Genomic DNA, 17,429 nt, shown 5'->3' with positions numbered 1-17,429 from the left:
TCATGGAAATGGTAGATGGTGTCTGCAATCTTTGAAAACTTTTATAAACTGTAGTGTGATGTCTTTTCAGAGGGTGGTTTTATTTATCATATGCTCTATACCCTCTGTTTCAAGGTTTGTTGCTATTAGTGGCCAGGTACTTGGAAAAGTCTTTTGAGAAGGTCTCATTATCAAGCTTTAGGACCATTTATAAGGGAAGTCCATTCAAAAAAATATTTTCTAAGTTTATGGTTCAAAATAATAGAGTTGAAAAAAGAAAGTAGTTTGAGTTTTTAGATGAGAAAAGCAAGTTTTTAAATATTTTGCAACCAAAGGTTATGACTATATGTATACCTACCCTTTCAAACTAAATTCCTTTCTAGAAACTATGTTTTAAGCAGTTTACAGTTGAATTAGATTGATAGTCATAATAGGTTTATTTTTTAATTTACATTAATTAAAAAGTGTTATTGTTTGGTTAAGGACCATTGAAAGATTCTTGTTTTAATTTCTCTCTTTTTAGGTAACAAATGTAGATAAGTAATCTGTAGAAGTGTTTATAATTAGAAGTACATTTTCAAGTCTGCCATAAAAAGCAATTATATTGTAATTCTTGTAATATTGTGTCTTTCCTATAAATGCCAATATTTTGACTCATTTTTACTTCTTTGTATTGATTTTTTTTCCTAGTCTTGTGAAAAATATGTACAAATGCATTTTTTTGATTATCTTTGAAACAGTATTATAAGTTGTGGAATATATTGTTTAAGTTATTTTTAGTAGTTATCTTTATGTAGTTTTTGATGAAAAATAGTTTGAGGTTATTGAACAAAGAAGATGGTAGTTTAAAAAAAAATAGAAACTTAGCCAGTAAACTAATTTTCACATTTTTACTTATGCTTTGTTTCTGGTTTATTCGTACATTGGAATCCCTACTGTGTACCAGATAATCAACTGTGAGTGTCACTGGCTTACTGTTCCTGTGCTGTGTTGATGCTGATAAATCCTTTTTAAAAATCTATTTTAAGGCAACTTTTACAACATTTTCAAATTAACCAAGTGTACTGTTTTTTTTAATTTCTTCAAAGACTAGGAATATTTTATTTTAAAAAAATATTTTTTAGTTGTAGATGGACATGATACCTTTATTTTATTTTTATGTGGTGCTGAGGATAAAACCCAGTGCCTTCCACATGAAAGGTGAGCATTCTACCACTGAGCCACAACCCCAGCCCAGGAATATTTTTTTAATTATTTAATCCAGTTGAAACTGAGGACAGTGTTTCTTCTCATTGAGGTAATCTCAAAATGTTTGGAGCTCACCAATTTAATAAGCCTGGGAAATGTGCCAATTAAATATTATAAATGACAGAGTGACAGGTATGTGGACATAATAACTAAAAATTCCTGTGCTAAGGTAATTGAACTGAATGGGAGGAGACCATGTTATTCACAGAATACACTGGAGCAAATACATGTGTGAGTGAATGAGTGTGTGTGTGTGTGTGTGTGTGTGTGTGGTGTGTGAGAGAGAGAGAGATAGAGATAGATAGATAGATAGATAGATAGAGAGAGAGAGAGAGAGAGAGAGAGAGAGATCAATTTACATAGTAGCTAAATATCATGGATCTAGCCCTTTTGGTTCTGCTATCTGATCTTTCATGGAGTAGTAAGTAACAATAAGTGAATGCTTCCTGGGCATCAGAATCAAAGAATTTCAGGATTAGAGTGATTTTGATGTGGAGTCCAGTTCCCCACCCACTACTGTTTTCCTCTGGAGAGGTACTGCAGGCTCTGTGTGAGCATGGGGTCTTGACTCTTCTTCACTTCAGCTAGACCATCTCTGCTTTTGTTCATTTTACTGGTTAATATTAAAACTTGTCTTTTTACAAGTTTTACTTTGAAAGAAACAAAACTTTGAATTTGAATACTGATGTTAGCTTTCAACCTTAAAACTCCATCAGCTTTTCAAATGAAGCTTCATAACACACACACAAAAATATAACATTCATTTAAAGGGTAAAGAGTATTAATGGACAGCCACGCATGGTGGTGATGCCCATTATCCCAGCTCCTCAGAAGACTGAGGCAGAAGGATGGCAAGTTAATAAAACCCTGTCTCAAAAATAATATTTATAAAAATGGTTGGGGATATAGTTTAGAGGTGAAACAGATTGTGTGCATGTTTCTGTACCTGCATTTAATTGCAAGTTGTCTTTTACCCATTTTTCTATTGTATTTTTCCTTAAGGTTTATTGTGTATTTTACCTGCTTACTGATTTTTTGATTGTGTAGATACCTATTTTCAGTTCATGTTTTGTGTGTTTCATTCTTTTTGGTCTGTTAAGGAAGAAAAGTTTTTGTTTTCAGTTTGCCAAATGTATTAATCTTATCGGTTGTGAGTTTTAGGTCCTGTTTAATAATTCTCCTATATCTGAAGGTTATATAGTCAGTTTTCATCTTAACCCAAAAGTTATAAAGTTTTGTTTTTTGTATCCAAGTCCTTTCCATCTGTAATTGACTTGTGTAGGTTTGAGGTAGAGATTTAGTTTCATTTTTCTCCATGTGGTTCATCAGTAGTTTCAGGATCATTGAGTAATCAGTTGGTTTATTAAGTAATCATTTGGTTCATTGAGTAATCAGTTGGTTCATCAATAAGCAGAACCACCTGTGTTCTATCAGGCTTCTGTTGACACACATGTCTTCTATTCTCTTTATTCTGTTGTTTTTGGTGCCACTGTCATACTCTTAAACATAATAGTTTGGCGATACTTCAGATCAATCCCCAACACCTTGTTGTTCTGGAATATTATGGCTATTTTGGACTCTTTATTCTTCCATGTTCAGTTTTATAATTAGGAATTCACTTTCACACAAAAATCCTGTTGGATTTAAATTGGAATCACCTTTAAATCTTTAGCTCATTGTGGAGAAAAATGCTATCATTATAATATTTACCTGAATATGCAGCACATTCTTAATTTTGAGGCCTGTAATGTCTTTCAATTTTATAATTACAGTAGTCTTAATACCTCTGTTAAATTTACTACATTACATTTTTACTACATTATAAATGATATTTTCTGAAATTATCTTTTCTTATTGTTTATATTTTTTTTGCTGCCTACCACTAAACTTTTGAGTTTTTGTGAATTTCTTATCTGTGAAGTCACTTTTTCTCTAATCTGTGTATGTGTTTTGTTTTAGTATGTTGGCTAGGACCTCTAATTGATGATATTTCACCAGTAAGGATTGAGGATGCCATTTGCTGTAGTTTCCTTTTTTTTTTCTCTCTCTCTCTAAGCCCATCTCCTTTTTTGTTGTTTTTACTCTTATCAAGAGAAATTTCCTTCTCTTCCCATTTTTTCTAGGGATATGTCAGCTCAGTGTTTTAATGAATGCTCTTTCTGCATCTCCAGTGATTTGTGTCCTTTTTCATAGGGTGACTTACCAATTTTTGCTGCATTTTTATTGGTGCATTATAGTGGTACATAATGGTGGGATTTGTTAATATTCATACATGCACACAGTATAACAATATAATTTGTCCAGTGTCATTCCCCAGTAGTTCCCCTCTCTTGCCCCTCCTCCCTCTTGCTGCTCCCTTTACTTTACTGATGTCTCCTTGATTTTCATGAGAACCTCCCATCCCTTTCTCCCCTCTTGCTTCTGCATAGGAAAGAAACATGCCACCCTTCTGAGTTTGACTTATTTCAGTTTCATCCATTTTCTGTCAATGACATAAATTTATTTTTCTTGATGACTGAATAAATCTTTGTTGTGTATATACAACACATTTTCTTTATTTACTCCCCCACTGATGGACTCCTATGCTAGTTCCATAGTGTGGCTGTTAAGAATTGTGCTGCCATAAACATAGGTATGCATGTATCCTCTATAATATAAAGACTTTAACTCTTTAGGATAAATATTTTAGGATAACTCTTTAGGATAAATATTCCTCATCTAGGAATGGAACCACTGGTATAGCTGGATCATAACGGTTGTTCCATTGCTAGATGGTGAACCTCCATACTGACTTGCATAGTAGTTGTACTAATTTATACCAATTATGTAAAAGTGTTCCTTTTACTCAGCATCAACTCTAGAACTTAACATTATTTGTATTCTTAATGGCTATGTACTCTGATGGGAGTAAGGTGAAATCTCAGGGTAGTTTTGATTTGCACTTCCCTAATTGCTAATGACATTGAACATTTTTCATGTTGGCAATTTGTATTTCCTCTTTTGAGAAGTGTTTGTTTAGTTTATTTGCCCATTTATTAATTGGGTTATTTCTAAGTTTTTTGAGTTCTTTATTCTAGATATTAATCCTGCCAGAAGAATAGCTAGCAAAGGTTTTTCTCCCATTCTGTAGATTCTCTTCATATTCTTAACTGTTTCTTTGCTGTGCAGAAGCTTTTTAATTTGGTGCTGTCTCATTAATTCTTTTTTTTTTTTGAGGGGGTACTGGGGATGGAACTAAGGGGCACTTGACCACTGAGCTGCATCCCTAGCCCTATTCTGTGTTTTGTTTAGAGACAGGTTCTCACTGAGTTGCTTAGTGCCTTGTTTTTTCTGAGGCTGGCTTTGAACTTGTGATTCTCCTATCTCAGCCTCCTGAGCTATTGCGATTACAGGCATGTGCCACTGCACCCAGCCTGGTTAACTCTTCTCTTGTTACTGTAGCTCTGTAGTATAATTTGAAGTCAAGAATTAGGATGCCTCCAGCATTGCTTTTTTGGCTTAGAATTGCTTTGGCTATTCTGGGTCTTTTGATGCCTTTTTTTGTTTTTTGTTTTGAATGGACAATTGAACCCAGAGAGTCTTTACCACTGAGCTACATTACATCCCCAGCCCTTTTTATTTTTTATTTTGAGAGTGTCTCACTAAGATGCTGCGCTGTTCTTAAACTTGCGATGCCCTCCTGTCTCAGCCTCCCATAATTTGAACTTGTCAAACATTAGCATAATTATTTATCTGGAGTACCTGTGGATCTTTAACAACTTTATTTTGATTCTCATTCTTGTCTTTTTGTACTTGATTATAAAGTATTTGAAAAAGTAAGTAATTTGGGACCTGTAATATTGTCATCTTAGCTGGGCTTCTAGAAACTGTGCTTCTAGAAGTTGAAACCCCAAAACTGCAAAAGCACACTGCTCAGCCATTTGCTTTCTCTTTTGGAACTGGTAAAATAACCCAGGGGAAAAATTTTCCAAAATTAGCCTTGCTTCTTTGGATTTCTGTATTCTTGTGTACCTTGACTTAGTAATTCTTTACTCTTGTCATATGCTCTTAATATACCCAAGGAATTTTATTTCTTTTCCTGGAGAGTTGGTTCAAATTATTTGGTCTATTCTGGAAATTAAAGTCTTCATCATACAACCTCTTAAAAAGTAGTCATTACTACAATGTTCCCCAGCCCTACTAACAAAATATTCCCAAGAGGCAGCATGGGAATAATGAAAACACTGCAGGCTTGCTCACTTTAGCCTGTGTTTTGGGTCCTGACCCCACATTTACCAACTGTTATCTTTCTCTACCCATTTCTGGGATCCTCAGTGGCCTTTACTTTTGTATATATCATCAATCTCCTAAAGTGACTAAGACTATGAATTAAAATGTTAAGTACCTAAGCATACCAGCACATGGAACTGCTGAGGGCCATTGCCAAGTAGGAATGATGCATCAAAATTTCCTTGCCAGCGTACCCCATGTTGCTTAGAGGACATTCGCTGGGACATTGCATGAATGCTTTAGTAAGGTGACCTTGCTCAAGGACCAGGGCGGATCAGGGTTTAGAGCTGATCATGTTTTAGGGAGTATCCTGTCCTTGGGTTTAGGGAAGTTCCAGGTTTAAGGTGTACCCTGGGGGGGGAATAGGGCGTATCCTGCTGCCTCAGGCATGCCCGATCCTTGAGTTCCCATAGGTGAATTGGGCGGTGGCAGAACTGGGATTTCCCCAGAACGTGTTTGTTGAAGGCCGGTGTGAGTTCGGGAATAAAGAATTGTTGTTTGAATCTACAAAGCTGTGTGGTGGCTTGTGATCTTGTGCCCAGCCAAGACTGCGGCATGGAACAAGTGCTTAAATAGGAACTACCCACTATTCTCTTCTCTTACTCCTACTTCTAGACTACACCATAATATTTATGTTGTCCAAAGTTTGAACTTCTACCTCCTTTTTATTTCCTTCAGGTGATTCTAGTCACAAGATTCCTATTTCAAACTTTGAATTGGGGCATGACCAAGCAACTGTATTACAAAACCTGTATAGATTTATTCATCCAAACCCAGGGAACTGGCCACCTATCTACTGCAACGTAATTTCCATTTAATAGTTCTTAAGGTATCAATTTAGATACTGGAACATCCACAGAAAGCACCTAGAAAAAGAATTCTTGTCTGTGTATTAACTGTGTGTGTGAGATTAATTCTGAGTAGTTTCAGAGTGATTAATATATAATTCCTTTTCTTTTAAATTTCACTGATTTGGGAGAGATTTTGAAGACTATAAAGCTGAATATATTTTCACTTGGATAGATAACATATTTTCTGAGCTCTTTCTTTTGAAATATCTGCAGTGTCTTTTTAACCTGAAGAATGGATGCTGTATTCTGAACATCTATTATTCCACACAACATTATCTTTTACAGAAATTCTAATGTAGCATCCCCCCATTTTTGTAATGCTGAGAGAAAACTATATTATTTATTTTATCTGAATTCTTCTAGGCTAGGAGTCAGAGAAATTGGGTTTTGACTTTTGTACTTATTAATCATGAGCAGACTATATAATATTTTCCTTCTTAATAGTTTTATGTGTTTGCGTATCCTAAGTCTCACTTTGTTAGCATTGCTAGGTAAATGTAACTGGTGAGTAGTAACAATAGTTTTTTTTCTAATGTATATCACTTGTTTTTAATAGTTCTCATTTAGTTATCAAATTCTTCAGTCTTTATTCCCTATATCTCCCCCAACCCATTTGAGAGGACAGCATTAATTAATTAAAAGCAACTAAAGGTAGGCATACAATACAAATAATTTTTCCCCTTGTCCAGTCTGATGATAGAGCCAGAGTCAATTGGTGTTTGAAACGAATGGCACGAGCATTAGGTAAGTAAAACTATGGGTCACTGCAGAAGTGTGTTATAGTACCTGTTTCCATTTTGATACACACCTTCACTAATTGTTTTTTTCTTTACATATGGAAGAATTCAGGCAAGATCTAGAACTCCTCACTGTAGAGGATCTTGTAGTAGGGATCTACCAGCAAAAATTTCTCAAGGAGCCCTCAAAGACCTGGGTTCGAAGCCTCCTAGATCTGGCCATGTGGGATTATTCTAGCAACACAAGGTATTAATAGTGATTTTGATAAGAAAGTTACTTTGGCTTTTTTACTGAATTATATTTTCTTAGAATTGGTATTTTTTCTGAGAACATATGGTAGGGCTAGTTGTTTTTGCCTTTTTGAGCAATTTTTTCTATGAGACTTTGTATTGTATTTTTTTAACATAAGACTCCATTGATTATAAGATACATTGTTACTTTGTGTACCACTAAAAACAAATGGAACTGCCAAGTAAACTGACTGTTCTCTCTTATCATTTAGAGTTTCTGTACAATGAAAAGGATGTTTTTAAATTTATTAGATTTCTTTTTTACTGCATGAAACATTTTTGTGCTTACTGATAAAGGAACATGTAAAATGAATACATTGTCTGAAGCTTTTTTTATTTTGAAATAATCTCAGATTCACTGAGAAGTTGCAAGAATAGTGACACATACCATTCTCTGATTTCCTAGTTAACATTTTAGTAAATTCTCATTACAGTTTTGTCTCTACACACTTTTCGTAAACCACTTGAGTAAGTTGTGTCATCATGATTCTTTTCACCTAAATACTTCCATGTGTTTCCTAAGAATAAGAACATTTCTCTTACATTACTATAGTACAGTTACAAAATCAGGATATTGCCAATGACACTGCCTAATGTGAAGACCATATTTATGGTCTCAATGGTTTAGAGAGTGTTACGTTTCCATAGTGTCTGGAGCAAAAAACCAAAAATCAAGCCAGAGTACAATCCAAGAACACAAATAGTACTTTGTCTCTTTCAAAGCTTCTTTAATCTGTAACAGTTCCTTAGTTTTTTCTTTAACCTTCATGATCTTGACATTTTTGAGAGTAGAATCCAGTTTTTTTATAGAATGTCTCCCAGTTTGAGTTGGTCTGTTTTTCTTCATTGTTAGTTTAAGGTTATGCATTTCAGGCAGAAATACTACAAAAATGGTGCTGTGTCTTCTCAGTGTGCCATTATGTGGCAGTATGATGCCAGTTTGTCTCATTCCTGATGATCATGATAACTTTGTTATTTCTTTAAAATAGTGTCAGTGGGCTGGGGATGTGGCTCAAGTGGTAGCGCGCTCACCTGGCATGCATGTGGCCCAGGTTCAATTCTCAGCACCACATACAAACAAAGATGTTGTGTCTACCAAGAACTAAAAAATGAATATTTAAAAATAAATAAATAAATAAATAAATAAAATAGTCTCAGAATTCTTTGTTGAAAAGTTACTCTTTTGTACCTTATTAATAAATATTTTGCCGAGAAATGCTGTGAGATTAGATCACTATTTTGCTGCTCGAATTTTCATATCCATTGATGATTTAGTCTAAATTATTTACTACTATGTGCAATAGTGGTTTTTCTAATTTGATTATTTCTTTTGCATTTTTTAGTTGAAATTCTGAAAGAAAGAGCTTTTCTTTTTCACTCTTTTTTAAATATATTGACATTAGCATGGACTCATGGATTCCTGTTTTATTCAGTGGAATCTAATCTGTTATTACAGTAATTTATTTTTATGCTCAAATTGTTCCATACATGGCCAGTGGGAAGTCCTTTAAAGCAGTGGTTTTGTTTTTTTGTTTTTGTTTTTGTTTTATGGCACTTAGAGTGAGCCACATCCCCATCCCCTCCTCACCTTTTTTCCTTTTGGAGATGGAGTCTCACTAAGTTGCTGAGGCTTGCTTTGAACTTGGAGTCCTCCTGCCTCAGCTTCCCAAGCCATGGGGATTACAGGCATGTGCCATTGCGCCCAGCTTCAAGCAGTGGTTTCTGTGTCCTGACATTGACTCTTCATTCTTCAGGTGTTTTTGATTTCTGGCACTTTATTTTCCAGACTACCTTGTAATTCTGCTCCACCCTGAATTAGCTGATTCCAGCTATCTGTGGTTCCTTATTCACTAATGATGGCATCAAGGGTTAGGATCTGAGTGCTAGGTGTACTGTTGATTCCTTACTAGAATGTCATTGATTCTAGGTCTTAGTGCAGACAGTCAGGAAATGTGTGTATGTGTGTGTGTGTGTGTGTGTGTTCATACACACCCTCCATGTACATGCGTCTCTTCTCTTTTTTCTGTGTATCTTGCTATGAGTTTGTACTGAACCTAAGTTCCAGTGCAGTACAATAGAGTTGTGTTGTATTTTCTTACTTTTGTACTTCCTTTCTCTTGAAAGTGAGAAACCTGGATCTCATATTTTTACTTCCTTGTTCAATCCTAGAATGCATTGAAAGTAGGTTCAGAGTTAAATGGGGCACTGTTATAAAACAAAAAGAAATGGCAATTATGATTTGTTTATAATTGTCAGATAGCATGGAGTCAAAGTAATGTTCAGAAGTTATTTGAGTTATTTTATTTTCCACTTCAGTATAGTTAAATTATGTGTTTGAAATAAGTTTATTTGCTTGTTTATATTCTGTGTTTTGTTGATTTAGTTATTGTTTGAAATTGTGAAGTATGACAATTTTTCAAACAAGATATATGCAGATGTATCGCTTCAGGCCATCTCCATAACTTAAAACTGGACTCTCTATAGTGCTGAGTTGTATCCAAGGACAGGGATATCTTGCCATTGGTCAAATCTAATTTGTGTCTTTCAGATACATTTGAAATTTTTCCCACACAGATTGTGTATATCTGGAATTGGCAATTTTTGGGGGGGAGGGAGCAGTTTCTTTTTTTTTTTTTGTTCCGAATCTGATTTATTATACAGCAGGGAAATAACAGGTTTAGATTATACTACAAAAAAAAAAAACTGGAACTGCTCATAAACAGCAACTGGGCTTACTTGGGGGATGATGGGAGAAATTCTTCACACTACTGCACAAGGACGCAGACTCCTCATCCTAAACAATCTATTAAAAAATAAACAGGCAAATTTCTTGTAAAACAAAAAACAAATCCACATACTAAATAACATGTCCACAATGACTATAACACATCCCTTAGGGGATAAGCATGTATTTGTAGGAAGCAAACAAAGCTTTCCATAGAGAAACCATTTTCATGAGATGATTAGGTGGACCTGCAATGAAGAAAATACATTTCAAAAGATACGTTCACAATGAACACATTTTTCATTGAAATACTTAAAAAATAAGACCCTTCTCTATATCAAAGAATTAAAAAAATACATCATGGATAAAATAAAATTTTAGTAACAGTCTAAGTCCTAATCAAAGATATACATTTGCAAATAATATAAATTAAAAATAAAAAGCGTGACAGTATAATACTACTTGGAACTACTCAGAATAGGCCAAGCTGAGTTCATGTTCTGATTTAAGGAATTACTTTGAAATGAGTCTCATTCGCACTATGAATTTTTATATTTATATTTGTTGGTTTGACCCCAGGTTGGTATAAATAAACTCTGCATTCCGTTTCAAATCACTTCCTGTAGAAAAAGAATAGCTACACATTTCATTGAGAAGGCAGAAATATACAGCACCACTACAGAAAAAAGTGATTCAATGTCTTTCTTATCTGCTAAGTATGCCATCAGTAAGTCTTAATCTATTTAAACTTACAATATAACATCCTACTGCTGGTAGTAAGATCCTGTCACATCTTCAAAAGTTGATGCATATATATGTGTGCACACAATAAATAAGTCCACACATTCCTTTTTTCATGTGCCATTCAATGTGTGGCACTTACTATGTGTTCAAAAAGTACTTACTGGAATTTTTTAAAATTAGAAAATAAAGGCATAAAAGGAAAATAACCCCTCATAATCCTACCATGTAGAAAGAACTTCTGTTTTCTGTTACATATGATTCCAACCTCCTTTCTATGCATATAAAACATTTTTATAAAGTAGGATTACACTTTATGTACTGTTTTGCCACTTGAAAATTAGTTCTCAACATTTTTCTGCCATGAATTCTTATACAACACCATCTGAAGAGCCATAGAGTTACCCATCATACAGATGCTCCATAACTGAAACAATTCCTTAATGTTGGAGACTCCAGTAACTTCAAGTTTTTCACTTTCATAATGTTATAATAAATATAATGTGTTCTTTATGTACTACCTCAGTTATATTCCCAGGATAAATTCCAGAACATGCACAAAATGGAAACAACCCAATGTTTATCAACTGATGAATGGAGAAATAAAGTATGTGTGTGTGTGTGTGTGTGTGTGTGTGTGTGTGTGTGTAAATTAATCCAATGGATTATTATTCAGCCATAAAAATGTAAGAAACACTGATACATATTACAACAAGGAGGAACCCTGAAGATATTATGTAAAATGAAAGAAGCCAGATACAAAAGGCTACATATTGTCTGAGTCTACTCATTATATGAAATGTCCATAAGAAATCTATGGAAACTGCAAGCTGATTAGTGGCTGCTTATGGCTGGGGGTGGGAAAGTTGAAAGAATAAGAGGGTGATAGCTAAAGTGTATAGGATTTCCTTTTTAAGAGATACAAATGTTCTGAAATTGACTGTGTTGATGGTTACAAAATTCTGTGAATATCCTAACAATCCGTGAATTGCTTACTTTCAAAGGGTGAATTTCATGGTATATGAATTATATCTCAATAAAGTTGTCATTTAAAAAATTCTGAGGCATTTTATTGGTTGTCTAAAAGTTAAGCAAACAGTTTAAGCTTTGATATTAAGAATTATTTATTAAAACTAAAATCAAATTTGTCTTAAGAGTACTCCTAAGGTTATGAAACACTCAGATCACTGAGACTGAGACTTCTTAAACTTGGCATTAAAATGTTAATATCATTAACCTGTGTGTTCACTATTTACAAATGACAAAAATCCAAACAGGGCAGAATGCTTGGAGATACACACACACACACACACACACACACACACACACAGAGTCATATGTCACTTAATGATTGGTATATGATCTGAGAAATGCATTGTTTGTCAATTTCATGATTCTGCAAACATCATAGAGTACACTTCAACAAACTAAGATGACTATGATATCCCTAGGCAAGGTAATCTCATGAAACCTTCTACATGTATATGGTCTGTTGTTGTTCAAAATGTCATTATGTAGCATACACATTTTATTTTATTTTTTATTGTAACTGGGGGTTAAACCTAGAGGGATTTTGTGACTAAGTCACATCCCCAGCTTTTATTTTCAGACAGGATGTCTCTAAATTGCTAAGGGCCTTTCTAAGTTGCTGAGGCTGACCCCAAACATGATTCTCCTGTCTCAGCCTCCCTGAATCACTGGGACTACAGTCATGTGCCAGCATGCCTGGCTATATTTTTTAACACATAAAAGAATATAACAATTTTCAATAATCAGAAAGATTAGCTGTAGTGTCATTACATGAAATGCAATATTCTGGGTCAATATAGAAATGGCAGAAGGAATAAGATGATTGTATCCAATTCAACCAAGAATTTTTAGGTGCCTAGTATATGCCAAAAAACTGGACTAGCACCATATCAGGCATAGAATTGAGACACGGTCTAGTGTTGCTTCTATGTCTACATGAAGAAAACACTGAAGCTCTGTTCTCCTGACAGGGCATGTGCTACTCCTTGGAAAGGGTGTTGATGAGTTGAGTCCATTAACATTCAGTGTTATTACTGAGAGATGATTTATGTTTCCTGTTATTTTGGTTCATTTCTAGTTATCAAGTTGAAATAGATTCTACTTTGATTAACTATTCTTTTAGTTTTAGTTTCTGTATGTTTTTATTTGCATATTTTATTTTTTCTTAATAAAATATTTATTGAGTGTTTTATAATGCCAGCTTTCTAGTTGTGATTTTTTTTAACTTTTGTTTATTATGGATGTTATTATCTCATTTTAAAATCTGATATAATTTAGTATTCTATGCAGAATCCGTTTTCTTTCAGAGCTTAGTATATATTATTTCAAGACCTCCTAGCTTTTAGGGTCTTTGAAAAATCAGCTGAGATCTGGATCGGTTTGCCTCTGAATATGACCAATCATTTTTCACTATCAGGTTTTAAAATTCTATTATAAGTAAAACTCTATACTTATTCTGTATGTTAGGCATTTTCATACTATTGTGGCTAGGAGTGTTATAATTCTATATATTTGGAGTTGTATATACCTCCTGTGATTAATTTTTCATTTCATTCTTAAGATTTTGGAAATATTCAGTTATTTAATTGAAAAGATTGTTCATTTTTTTGTTTTGAAATTCAATACCTTCATCTATCACAGTGAATCTTAAATTTGGCCTTTTCTTATTATATATATATATATATATATATATATATATATATATATATATATATATATATATATATATATTAAATTTTGTTCATGGTCTGGTAACATCTTTTCTCCATGATGAACTTTATTTTCAAGATTATGCACTACTTCTTTATTACCTGAATATTTGTCCTTTAAGTCATCTAGTGTATTGGTGATGCTTTGCATTGCATTTTTAATTTGGTTTATTGATTTCTGAATTTTGAAAATTTCTGATTGATTTTTCTTTAGAACTTCTATTTCCTTATTGATATTTTACTTCTTGTGTCTTCTCTGTGATTTTACTTTTTACATTATCTTTTATCTCATAGATCAGTTGAAATATAAACTTTCAAAATTCCTTCTCTGATATTTTCTTCACTGTGGTTTATGTGGAATCTGCTTTTGAGTCATTCTGGTTTGTTTGGCATGCTTTGTTCCCTTGCTTGTTCATATTGTTTGTGTGTCTATTCATGTATCAAAATGGATCTCTAACAACAGAACTTCTATTCTGTGCATTTCTAGTGATCCTGTAGATATCTTGTGGCTCACAGATTGCGGGGGAGCCAAGTAAATGCAACCAACTGTGCATAAAAAATATAGAACTAAATTGCATACTTAATTTTTATTTTCACACAAAGTTAGTTGGCACAATAAACAGAAATGTATCAACTTAAATCAGTAATGACAGTAAGTAATCATGAGTTATATCTTTCATAAAATAAAAGAATAGGTGTTTTCTATAGCTTCAATTGTATTAATTGTTGCTTTAGCATTAGTGGTGGTATGTGGAGTTTTATAAACCAAAAGTTCTGGGAGAAATTAAAAATAGAGTTTATTATGAAGAAAACAGCAATGGTGAGAGAAAAGGATTAGCAGTTTCAAGATGTGAGTAGGGCAGAAGCAAAGTGATATACGATGTATTGTTTATGAGGAAGAAGAAAAAACAAGTAAAAGAAATGAAGGGTAAAGTGAGAATAATGGAATTTGATTGTTTGTAAGAGAAAAGAAATAGAAACAAAAGAAAATAAAAGGTTTGAAACAGAACACAAACTCAATGCAAAATAGGCTAATTGAAAACTTTAACCCTTAACAACAGAGTAAGGAAAAATAACTGTTTCAGAATGGTACAAATGAGAAAGCATAAACAAATATGCACAAGTGTATGAATGTCCTTCACGTATCCATCATTACACATACAAAAACTAAAAAGAAAAAAAAACAGGATTGTTACTGAGAGTATGTGCTTGCTGTCTCTTCCAAAGTGTCTTTCCATCTCTCAGTTTCCATTCTTAATGGGATGGTATGGGGAGCTGTGAAAGGTGCTGTTAGCTCCACCCCCAGGGTATAGGTCATGCTAGGTTCTACAATATGTTCTCAGGGCAGGCAGTGAGGTCCTGTCTTTGCCCCAGGTGTTTCACTTCATGGGGAGTTACTGGGCATAAATAAATCAGTGCACACCTAGGACTCTACTTTACTCTTCTCTCTAGGGCTACATTCATGGGACAGGGATGCCAGTCCTTTACCAGTTCTGTTTTTTCAGGGTACTGTTCTTTCTTACCTCTTTAAGTCTGCCCTCAAGCACCAAGGTCCATCACTTCTGCTCATTGAGATTCTGAAGCAACTGCTACTGGTCTTGGGCACAGCTATGTCAAGGGAAGAGAGGAGGACAGGCTCTCTTTGGCCTATCTGACTAGTGTTACCCTCAGGAGAAATACTGTCCATGCCAGAAATTCTCCTGATTTGCTAGGCTCAGTTTATATCTTGTGGATGGTATCTGCCAGATTTATATATCGGACTGAGTTCCAACACATGGATCTAAATTCCCAGTCTGAGTTGGTGCCATTGCAGTGAGGATGTTAAAATATGTCTCCAGCTTCAACTCTGTGTACATTCCAGGCAGACTGGTGGTGACTTTCATGCCACTGTTTAATGAGTAGAATAGCTTGACCCTGTGGTTCCACATTCTGCATTCCAAGACTGTCTGCTGCCCTTTTCATATATATAATTAGTTTTAGGTAGACACAGTATCTTTATTTTATTTTACATGGATTGAAACCAGTGCCTCATGCATGCTAGGCAAACACTCTACCACTGAGCCACAACCCTAGCCCCTTGTCTGCATCACTTTTCAGTCTTTTTTTGTCCTAATGTACTGATTTCCCCCAATCACATCAGATCCTAAGCTCCAGCTCTGTTTCTCATCTTTGTCTGATATACCCCCAATTCCCCAGTTTTCAAGGTCTCCGTCCAATATTGAGTATCAGTGGCATGTTTTTATCTCCCACCTCACAGAGAAGCAGTTTTCTCACTCTCTGAGTCCCATATGGTGGAGCTGTGAGAAACCCCACTTCCTGCTAATTCACCATCATGTCTCCCCTTGTTTGACACTTATATATTTATGCTACTTTATTTGACAATGATAATGTTTTCTTTCATTTTTGCAAGTTTTAATAAGGATTATGATTATGGGACCAATGATTTACTTTTAAGTATCAAACTTTTATAATTCCTGTTGTTTCTTCCTTGCATTTGATAAGTACAAAGTGGGAAACATAAGAGTTGTTAATGCATTCATTACTTACCTGTCATAAATACAACTAATATTAATTCTAAAAATTTCTCCGAGTATGGGTCTGGAGGAACATTTTATTACAAAACATCAGAGTCATAAAATTTTATATTTTATATTTCTGTTTTTGATTAATTATATATTTTACTGTTTTATTTAGTAGTGAAAGAAAGTCCTAAAGATGACTCATTAAGAAGATATGAATTTATAGATTTTAAATAAAAAATGTCTATTAACTAAGTGGAGAGTGAAGGTAGAAGGATTTCTAGTGTGGGACAGACACCACATTCAGTTAACACTTGTTTCCTAAAGTTATATTATAAGCACTTGGAAAGTATCTGTGCTATTATAATCTGTTAATTACTAATAAAGAGCTGTCATTCATAGAGGTTGACTATTTGTCCTATATTTGTGTAATTAATAAGTTTTAGGCCTGTGTTTAGACTGTAGTCTTACCTGGCTGACAACTCCATTGTGTTGTTCCATTGTACAGGTTGATACCAAGTGGGACCTATACAGGAAAAATCAATTTTACAATTTATTTCAATGTGTCTGACAAATGTATTCTAAATAACATATATATTCACATTTTAACTTTCAAATTGTGTATCATCAATTTAGAAAGTCAAAGGCAGTTGTGTGTTAATTCTGATTTATATTTTACCTGATAAGCCAGGTTGTAGTCCAAGATTTTGTCCTGATATAGACAGTTCCACTAGTAATCAGGATTTTTTTCTTAATATATCAAAAGCTTTTACGGAAAATCTCACAGAGCTATGGCCTCATGGTTTCTAATAAACAAGAAAATCAGGCAAGTGCTGTAGAGAAATTATTTTACTGAAAGTTATGAATAACATTATTTAGACAATGTTGTATTACTTATATTAATCCTTAGATTACATTCTAATTTCTCTACTTCCTGATTTTCCAGTTAGTTTCTCTTCAATTACTACCCCTAACAATTTTATGAAGACTTTTACTTTTATGCTTTTTTTCCTTTTTTATGACTATAACTTTTATTTAATTTCTATTTGTATTTTCTGTTTTGTTCTCTTTGAGTTTCTGTTTTATTTTGTCAATTGAATATTTTTTTTCTTTTGACAAATCAAAAGTTTAGAAATTTCAGAATTTTAAGGAATTTTAGAAACCTTCTAGTCTTTCAGCATGTGTTCTACATGCCAGTCAAATGATAGTTTTGAGGATGTACCTGGAACTTAAATATATTAAAGGGAGTTTTCTGGGTACAAACAATGACAACAATGAGATTTAAACTCCAGTTTCTTAATTCTGAGCTCAGTACATTTCTGGTTATCATT

The sequence above is a fragment of the Ictidomys tridecemlineatus genome, chromosome 16 (assembly GCF_052094955.1).
Source record: "Ictidomys tridecemlineatus isolate mIctTri1 chromosome 16, mIctTri1.hap1, whole genome shotgun sequence".
Taxonomy (NCBI): Eukaryota; Metazoa; Chordata; class Mammalia; order Rodentia; family Sciuridae; genus Ictidomys; species Ictidomys tridecemlineatus.
The sequence above is the reverse complement of the archived record's forward strand: the minus strand, read 5'-3'. Positions refer to the sequence as shown.